We start from the raw sequence: 9296 nt of genomic DNA on the forward strand, positions 1-9296 counted from the left end.
CTTATCCACTTTTTCTTTATGGCAAAAATTACGAAAACAATCTTGCGTGTTTACTGCGGGTTTGTCTTCAATATTGTTACTACATTTGCAATGTTTTCTTTTGTATTATTTTAGATCCTTCTTGTGGGGCTTGAGTTTATTATTTATTTTCTTAACTTTACGAAAAAAAACAAAATGCATTTTTCTAGACGTTCTTTGAATACGAATACTCACGTTCATGTCTCAGACACTGAGTCAACTGATGCCCCTCTTCTACCACCTCACGAGTCTAACATTGGAGGGGCACCTTCCACAGAGGACATACAGTTCCTTAATTGCAGAGAGGTAGAGTCATACATGTGGCATGATGTTTTTTCTCCAGTTAGTCCTGAGGCTGAGTTGTAGGAGATCAAGGGTAGACTAGTGAGACTTTAGACTAAATGTAGCTGATTAAAGTGAAATTTATGATTAGCAGACCACACAATATTCACAAGTCATCTCCACTATACCTAAGTGTTTACATATAATTCCTTCACATTTAGTGACAAGAGTTGTATTTTCTTTTAGCACAAAATATGAATTAAGTTGTTATGAACTGGAATTATCATTTTTTCACTGGAGTTGCTTGTATTTATTTTGCTATGGTGTCAACTATAAAGAGTGGATTGACTGGCAAATGTTTATACAATATCTTGTTAGTTGAGCTACTGGGTGCTGGTGGCTGACTAGGACAGGTAATGTATTTTACTGTATTATTACTACTATTAATAATAAACAAAGTAATAATAAAGTCTAAATTTTACATAGCTAACCTATCTCTTGCTGCTCATTGTGCCCAGTGCCCCTAGAAGCTCAGTGTCTTTAGGCAGTTGCCTCGGTTTGCCTTTATGTAAGGCTGGCCCTGCACTTGACCCAGCAGTAGTTTTCACACACTATTCCCTAAAGCAGTGCTAGTCCAGAGAATTTTTGTAACTGGGTCATTACAACTTTAACCCTACACTTCTAGCTCAATATCCATCCATCTAGAATTCAGTGACCTTACATTTAAATCCTGATTTTTTCTATATAAGAAAAAATCACCTTTCTAATATTTTATTATTAATTAGTCAGATTTAGAACCATTATTTTGTTCTTGTTACTGTCACTTTGACACATGCGGGCTTTCATTTAAATCAGTAGGCAGGTGAGCCTCAATGTCCCAGACCAGTGGGAATCAGAAGACAAAATCTACATTACGAAGACAGGGACCCATGGAGACTAATGCACCTGCCATGATCAACATCATGGTAGACCTAAATTTAACTGCTGCCCAGCTTATAATGTTAACCCCTGAACCAGTGCCTTATCCCCATTAACCCAGAGCTTAATGAATCTTTGGGGATCCTGCACATGGTATTGAATTGTCCTATCATTATCAGGACCCAAAAATATGCATGTTTAGGGGTTTGCAAGCAGTTTTAGGGACCAGTCCTATAGCTCATTGTAAAATGTACTCTATAGTGTAGGCTATCAGAAAAATCACTGAATTAAGTAATGGATGTTATGTGAATTGAAAAGAAACTAAAGATATCCACATATCTCAATTTATTTTGTATTTTATGCAAAATAAAACAACACAAGTCAAACTATTTTATTTCAGACCACTTAAATGATTTTTATCTGTAGATATATATATATATATATATAAGAGGCTAATGTCCATCTGTCCACAAAAGACTTCCACAGTTTAAGTCCAATTTGTATGAAACTTTGCACAATTTTTCAACATCATAAGGGGAAGTTCCTAACAAAGTTTCATTACAATTGGGTCTCTTATTAAAAAGTTTATTTAGTGCATGTGTCTGTTTTTTAAGAAATAAGTCCATAACTGCTTTATATTGCTCTAAAATGAAAAGTGTAACAAAATAGACCCTTCCTAAAATTAAAAGAAAAATCATATTTTCTAACATTTTTTGCTAAATCACTGTGTGTTAGCTCATTGTTTGGGGAGGTTACCGAAGAGTGCATGACAACTGAGCAATTAGAAATTTGGAATGTCCCATTAATTTCAAATATGGGAGTTTCATCAATTTTTTGAATTGTGCATGTCACTCGGGGATGTTACTATAAGTTTAAAGTGGTAAACAGGTATATACAAATATTTACAAAAATAACTAACTATTGGAGAGTTATGGAACATTACATTTCATCATTTAACAGTCCCATTATGTATGAATATACATAGTTCCAAGAAGTTACCTTATAGTTAGTTGTGGCTCAACAAATGTGATTGCTGATTGGTTGGATTGCTTCTGAATAACAAAAACTAGATATTTTAGATTTTTCGAATAGGAAGCAAATGGCTGAAAAACAAGAATCATGAAGGTGAGCAATTGTCATAACAGACTGCTTGTTGCACATGTAACTAACAAGGGAGTGTATACGTCTTTATTGACAGTAATAGCTAACATTTTGTGATTTTAGGCAAATGTGAAAAGTGACACAGTGTAAGTGCTGAGATTTGAAACACGTTTGATGAAAGCATGTGTGTTGAGTCAGGATGTGATAAATCTTAAGTAATTCCACCAGCACAATCTAAGTCATTTTTATCATGATGCATTTAAAGTTGTCATTTCTTTCTTTTTTCAAGGTTGGAAAGTTGGTCATTATTTATGCAATGAAGATACAATTAAGAGCATTTTTTAATAAGGTCAATTTAAAAAATCTTTCATCAACCAGTTTGAAGATTCCTCTCTCTTTATGAACCAAAACTTTCAAAGTCTGTTTCTTTATTTGATCATTGATTGGAATACTTTGTTTGGTTTAGAAAGTGGTTTAGTTCAAAATGTATAGAGTTATAGCAAAAGTCTTTGACCTTATGGCTGAAGTGAATGATGAATTTGGGCAATGAATCTCAGTAATTTGTTTGTCTCTCACAACAACCATATAAAGTTATGTTTTGATCATATACTGGCCACAGAGTTAGTCCCCATTTTTATTTTTCACTCATTCAAATATAAAACGGAAAAGAGATCGTGATTTTTATTTGTATGGCATATTTATTGATAGTTTCAACGATTTCAAATTTGATATGATTTAAGTAAATTCTCTGTAGTCATTACAGTTTTTAAGGTTAAACTGTCAACAATACTACACAATGACATTGAAATTGGACCGATTGTGCTCTATAATTATCGACAGTCAATGATTCCCGATTGTGATACGATTGTAAAACAGTAATATTATGTTTGTTTGTTTTTTTGGCAAGTGCAGTCTGCAAAGTTGGATTCAAAAGTGTTTGCCCTAACATGCAGTAAGGTATATTCTCCAAACAAATTAAAAGTTTCTAATTTTTACTTCCCTAGTTTTGCAAAGTGTTGACAAAAAAAACAACTTGTATGTACATGTTTCAAATGTATGAGCCTTGATGTAGGCTTGGTGTCATATATGAAAAGTTAAAAAAGTAGCATTTTGGTTGAAAACAGTAGTCATCTTTATAAAGTTCAAAGCATCACTGTATTTTAAATTTTATAAATGAAATTTTGTATATATCAATTCCATTACACTGATACAAAAAATTTTAATATTGGACAAAGTGAATGCATTCTTATTAATGAAAGTACATTTACTTTGAATACATGGGCATTCATAGTGATGACATTTGTGGATTATACTGACAAGTGTTTGTAAATTTGCAAAGGTCCATTCATGGTTTGTCATAAGTTCTGCTCGGTTATGAAACGCTTTGCTCAGTTTATGTGGAATCAAACTTTTAATTGCTCTTTTGATTTTAAGGGGCCACATGGGCTATCTAGCAGACACTTTATATGGGCCTGCTGGCATTTTTTGGGGTCCATTGGCCATTCGAGCCCTGATTGTGTGTGGATAGAAACATTGCATCCTGCAGCCAAAAAAGACCATTCCAGAACTGAATTCTTCTCAGGGATTGTCCAAGTACTAGAAAGGTCTGTCCACGTAAGAACTAGAGAGCTGGGTGTCATCAGTCCAGCCTTTAGTAGGGAGACTTCCCACAGTTCCTGATCTCAATGCAAGAGAATCCATGTTGGCTGTTGTCCTCATTTGTTTGCTAAGTGACTACTCACCCACTCTCAGCAGCCAGGTAAACTAGAACTTCCCACCATGCTCCTGACAGAAATCATGCAATGTCTAACCCTTCAGCAGATGTAAGACTTCAGTCACCACTGATGGATGGACAGAAGCCTGTTTGCTGTGTAATTAAGAGGAGGACTGACTATAGAAGAGAGTGGAGCCACCCTCACAGCTTAAAGGAGGAGTCTGGCAACTTCTCACTCAGCTGGCCCCAACTCACAAGTTTCTGCATTGGTCAAATAAATCATCTGCTAAACCACAGTGCTTCAGGACTTCCTTTTGGGGCTAAAGGAAAGATATGGAGCTCTGGCATTCTGCATAATATATTTCCATTTTTTTGTATTCTAGTATAAACATGTACCAACACATGTACAAATTTAATTTTATCTTCATCCTTGCTGTATGTACCTATATGACATGATATCCTTTGTGTTTGTGCATTACCTTCTTTCATTTGTGTATGTGTATCTTCCCTTGTATTATGACTTTGTATGTACATGTATGAATATATATGTATCCATTTTGGGCACTGTATGTGTGTGTGTAGGTACACAAAAAATGGGCAATTTCTAGTCTAAGTTGTTTTCTTTAATTCCTTAACATTGTGCCCATGAAACCTTGTATATGTGTATCCTGAACTTGATGTATGTATTGTTTTTCACATAAAAGATTCATGTTATGTTTTTAATCTTAGTATGGTGTGCTTTTATGGAAATGTTTGTTTTTTGATGCACTGTTAACCATTTACTGGCTGCTATGTGACCCATTCATGAAAAACCTGTAAAATCAGAATGGTAGTTCATTTTACTCACTGTTTGATGAACCAGTCTAACTTTTTTGTCAGATATATATTTTCTCTGATTCCTTCCATACTGTATTTTATATGTAATAATAAAAAAAAAATATTCTTGATTTCATTTTTACTTACTGAATAAAATACTATAAATAAGACTAAAACTACCTAGAAACTACAAAATGAATCTTTTTTTATTTATTTATTGAGCAAAAACAAAATTTTGTAGATGTTATAGTTATGTAACTACAATTTCGATTCTTACAAGTAAGTAAAACATAGAACAATTACTGTTCACTTATTGAATTAAACAATGGAAATGTTATTGAAAATACTTAAAACTCTAAGGTCTTTTTTTCTTTTATTCATTGATCAGAAATAAAATTTTGCATTATACTGATGTAAATCTGTTTTCTGCCTTTGTAAGTAAGCAGACCATTTAATTTTCTGTTGAACACATCACTACATGCCTTGTGTAGTCTTTTTTTTCACACTTAGTACACCTTAGTCTGGTATTTTTCATACACACAGAACATTTGCCATGTGAACAAGGTTCAAGAAAGTGATTTATTTTGTCATACCTAACAGTTTTGGAAGGTGGTGCATATGGGCCTCCTTGTCGATGCTTTTCTTGTTGAACATTTACTATAGATCGAGCTACTTCTCTTCTAAACTGTAAATGAGTAATATTTGAAGTAGGGTTAACATGCTGGTAAAACTTCTAAAGGTAGCAACTACAGATAAGTTCAAAATCTTTTAAAATATGTTCCACCACCACTTTTTTGAGTGTAGTCTTGGCCTGCATGACGACAGCATCCAGTCACATACATCAACACCTCCCATTCCTTTGTTGTACATGTTGCTGAGATATGACTGTCTGACTGTCTTCTTATTTTCTTTCTTTACTCACCTTTCAGCATTCTGAACTGGCCTGACATCGTAGTAGTTACTGGCAACAGTTACAATGTTATTGTTATTCCACTTAGCATGTGAACTGAAATCAAGTGATCCTCTTTCCTGTTTTTCTATTTGCTTCTTTGATATGAGAGGGCAGTGTCCAGTTCGATTCTCATGGATAGTTCCACAAGCATGAATGTTTTGCTGAGCCAACTTAATTATTAGCTTATGACTTGTAAAAAAATTATCAAAAAGTACAACATGTTGGTTTGTATTGACTACTAGTTGCAGCATTTCTGTGACAATATGGAATCCAAGAGGCAACCTTTGGTATCCTTCTTTTCTACAGTAGATGGAAAAGGCATAAGAAAAGCCATTTGCACTGCACAACATCCACATTTTATATCCAAACTGAACAGGCTTATTTTTTATTAATTGTTTTGCACTGTGATGACCATGATATGGAAGCATAGCTTCATCTATACTTAGAAACTCATGAAATTTACCAAACTTCTGGCAACTATTTCTAAGCCTGTCAAGTAGTGGCATTACTTTGGCTAGCTTTGATTCAGCCAAGTTATTATTATCAGCAATATGCAAGTACCTCTTGATGGAGCAAAAGGATGTCTCTTCTCATTGTCTTAGCAAAGATTGGTATTTTCAAGTTACTGTCAAACAGGAAATAAAGTACACTACATCTGCCAATGTTTCCATTTCGGGAACATTGTTAAAAATGTTCTGTATTTAGACAGAATTGATAAATATTTGAACATTTTTCTCAATGATATGAAAGACCAATTACATACCAATATATTGAAATATATATGGAAAATATACTTATCTTTTTCATTATAGAAATATGAAGGTGAAAAAAGCATATTGATACTGGTAAAAAGGAGCAAAAAACAAATGATGTAAAATGAATTTAAAACCTAAAGAGCAAGCAAAATGGCATTGGTCATGTTCGGATAAACATTAAACAAGACATATATATTGTACATTTACATAAGATTTAAATATTACACATGCTACAGTATTTTAGTTGCATATTCTCAAAAAGGGGAACTTTGGCCTTTAAATGGTTAAAGATTATTTTATATTTGGTATTTTCTTGATTTTGGTTTGTTTTATTTGACTTAATATCTAAGAGCTCATTTTGTTTTGTATCTTTAGTTTTGTATGAAGGATTTATTTTGTGTACAGAGCAATTTCAGTTTACATTTTTATATAATTCATTTTGTTTTATTTGGTATTTTGATATGAGTTGTATTAAAGAGTGTTTCCATGATTTGATGTTGAAATTTCATATTATTGAATTGATTTTAATTGAAATTTTTGTTAAATGGACAAAAGAAATTTACAGCAGTTTCTTAACTGAAGTGCTAATTTATTTCAACTGTTCTTTAGATCCAAAAGGTAGGGATGGCCTAGAGATAAAGGGGGAGAGGAAAAGTGTAGTATGCAGACACGCTATGTGTTTTTTAACTCATCCTTATTTAGTATTAAATTTTTAAACATAGAAAGTCCCTTTTTTCTTATCTACCTATTGTTCTGGGCCATTCACCTGTGGTATCCTTTATGTTATCCCCTAGAAATATTTCTGTATGAAGTTAAATATACTGTGTAAAAGTATACAGCAAATTTTACCATTGGCTGATCAAGTAACACCTTGAGGTTACAATGCTCTTGAAGGAAATGACCAACAGTGTGGGTGGTGCATGCATCCCATGAATATTGTTATTGTTTAATGTATATAATGTTGTGTTTTCTCAGTCTGGAACAGTTCTTCATACAGTTTTACAACTGCTCTTTAAGGAGATTTGGAGAGATTCACTTTTTTACTGAGAGTTCTTAAAACTCCGGTAACAATGCCATAAACACACTTGGGGTTTCTCTTTGATTGTGTGTGTGAATAAATAAAGATTGTTACACATTGTGTCCAATCTCTTTCTTTCATAACTCAGTTGAAGTCAGCAAATACAATTTAAATGTGCATAACTTTTTCTGCTAAACCTCCTGTTATTCTGTGGAACCTATTTTATTATTTGAGGGAAATTAGTGCAGTTGGGAATACAACAATTTCAAGTTCTCTGATGTTCACCCATATAAATAGTTAAATGATTTAAAATTATGGTAAATCTCTCCACTATTCGATCATAATATGGTTGAAGGGTTTTTGTCCTGGTATTTTGGTTACAAGGAATTAACACATCACTCCAAACAAGGCTTATTCAAAATTTTGCACATCTTTCTAAACTTCCTTAACTCTTTCCTCATGGTTATGGGTTAAAAGCCATGTTATTGCATTTGTTGACTTGCATTCAAAATTTTATTGAATTATTATTTTATGAATTTATGTCAACAAGCTTGTTATCAAACTGTAGATTATAATTCAAATTTTAGTATTATACATTATTTAATCTCTTAATTTAAAAGTAAATATTAAAAAACACACCTAAACATAGATTTTTATGTCACATGGTATGTTGAATGCAGCACTGGTTTAAATTAGATGTTTGTGATGTCAAAATAGAAAGTTTATAGTTAAATATTAATTAGGAACTCAGATTACTGATATTGACAAGCTAGAATATAAAATAAGAATCTCCTATCTTTTCTATTTGCTGAGATATTGCTCATGTACTGAATCAAACACAGTGGCCCCTCACATCTCTTTCCATTTTTGGAAATGCTTCCTTACATACACTTACTTCTGTCTATGACGTGAATAACCAATCGAAAGCTCAGAACGTCTTCCTAGTGGCTTTCTCAGTCATTTTCAAGTATTACGACATCATCTCATTCTTTCAACACAAAACTTCAAAGTGGTAAGTTGAGTCTTTAGTCTGTTCGAAATTTCACAATTTTTGAGATCCAAATACAGCTCTGTTACTAAGCTTAATAAATTATAGTGGAATTTTATGGTATCAATATAGTAATTTATGATTTTTAGTTATTTCAAATATATATATAAAACTTTAAAAAAATTTTTGTTTCACATCCTCCATGTACGAAATTTAATAAGGCTCAACAACCTATGACAAGCAGCAAACAAGTTCAAAGGTCATAAATAGAAGATATAATTGTTTGATTTACTTCTTTATTTCCCATTCCATGTGTTAAGAAAAATAAGTTTAAGAACTTAGTATATAGTAATAATGTATATACATATATAATGTATAATAATTGAAATGTGACAATATTTTACAAAATACTAGTTCAATAAAACACAACCAAGACAGGTCACTTTGTAAAGACTAATGATCAGCTTTATATTATTGGATATGGTAACATGAGTGCTCTTGTGCCATGTCATTGTAAGTTCTCTATTGTTAGCCAGGCATGGCTGAAAGGTCAATATAATAAAAATAATAAATATATATAAATGTATAATGTTATGAGATTTAAGCTATTTAGTCTAAACATTTGTGTTATAATTTGTAGTCATTCTAGAACAAAAAAAGAATAATTTATATATATTTATTATTTTTATAATATTGACCTTTCAGCCATGCCTGGTTAACAATAGAGAACTTAC

At 32.4% G+C, this 9296-nt stretch overlaps 1 protein-coding gene across 3 annotated transcripts in view; it reads left to right on the forward strand.

Annotated features, from left to right (window-relative positions):
* LOC106462350 (monocarboxylate transporter 10-like) overlaps positions 1 to 9296 on the forward strand; it is a 94795-nt gene that overhangs the window by 26072 nt on the left and 59427 nt on the right. The gene's annotated exons all lie outside the window — the stretch shown is intronic.

This window comes from Limulus polyphemus, unplaced genomic scaffold, assembly GCF_000517525.1.
Source record: "Limulus polyphemus unplaced genomic scaffold, Limulus_polyphemus-2.1.2 Scaffold1148, whole genome shotgun sequence".
In the NCBI taxonomy this organism is placed as follows: domain Eukaryota; kingdom Metazoa; phylum Arthropoda; class Merostomata; order Xiphosura; family Limulidae; genus Limulus; species Limulus polyphemus.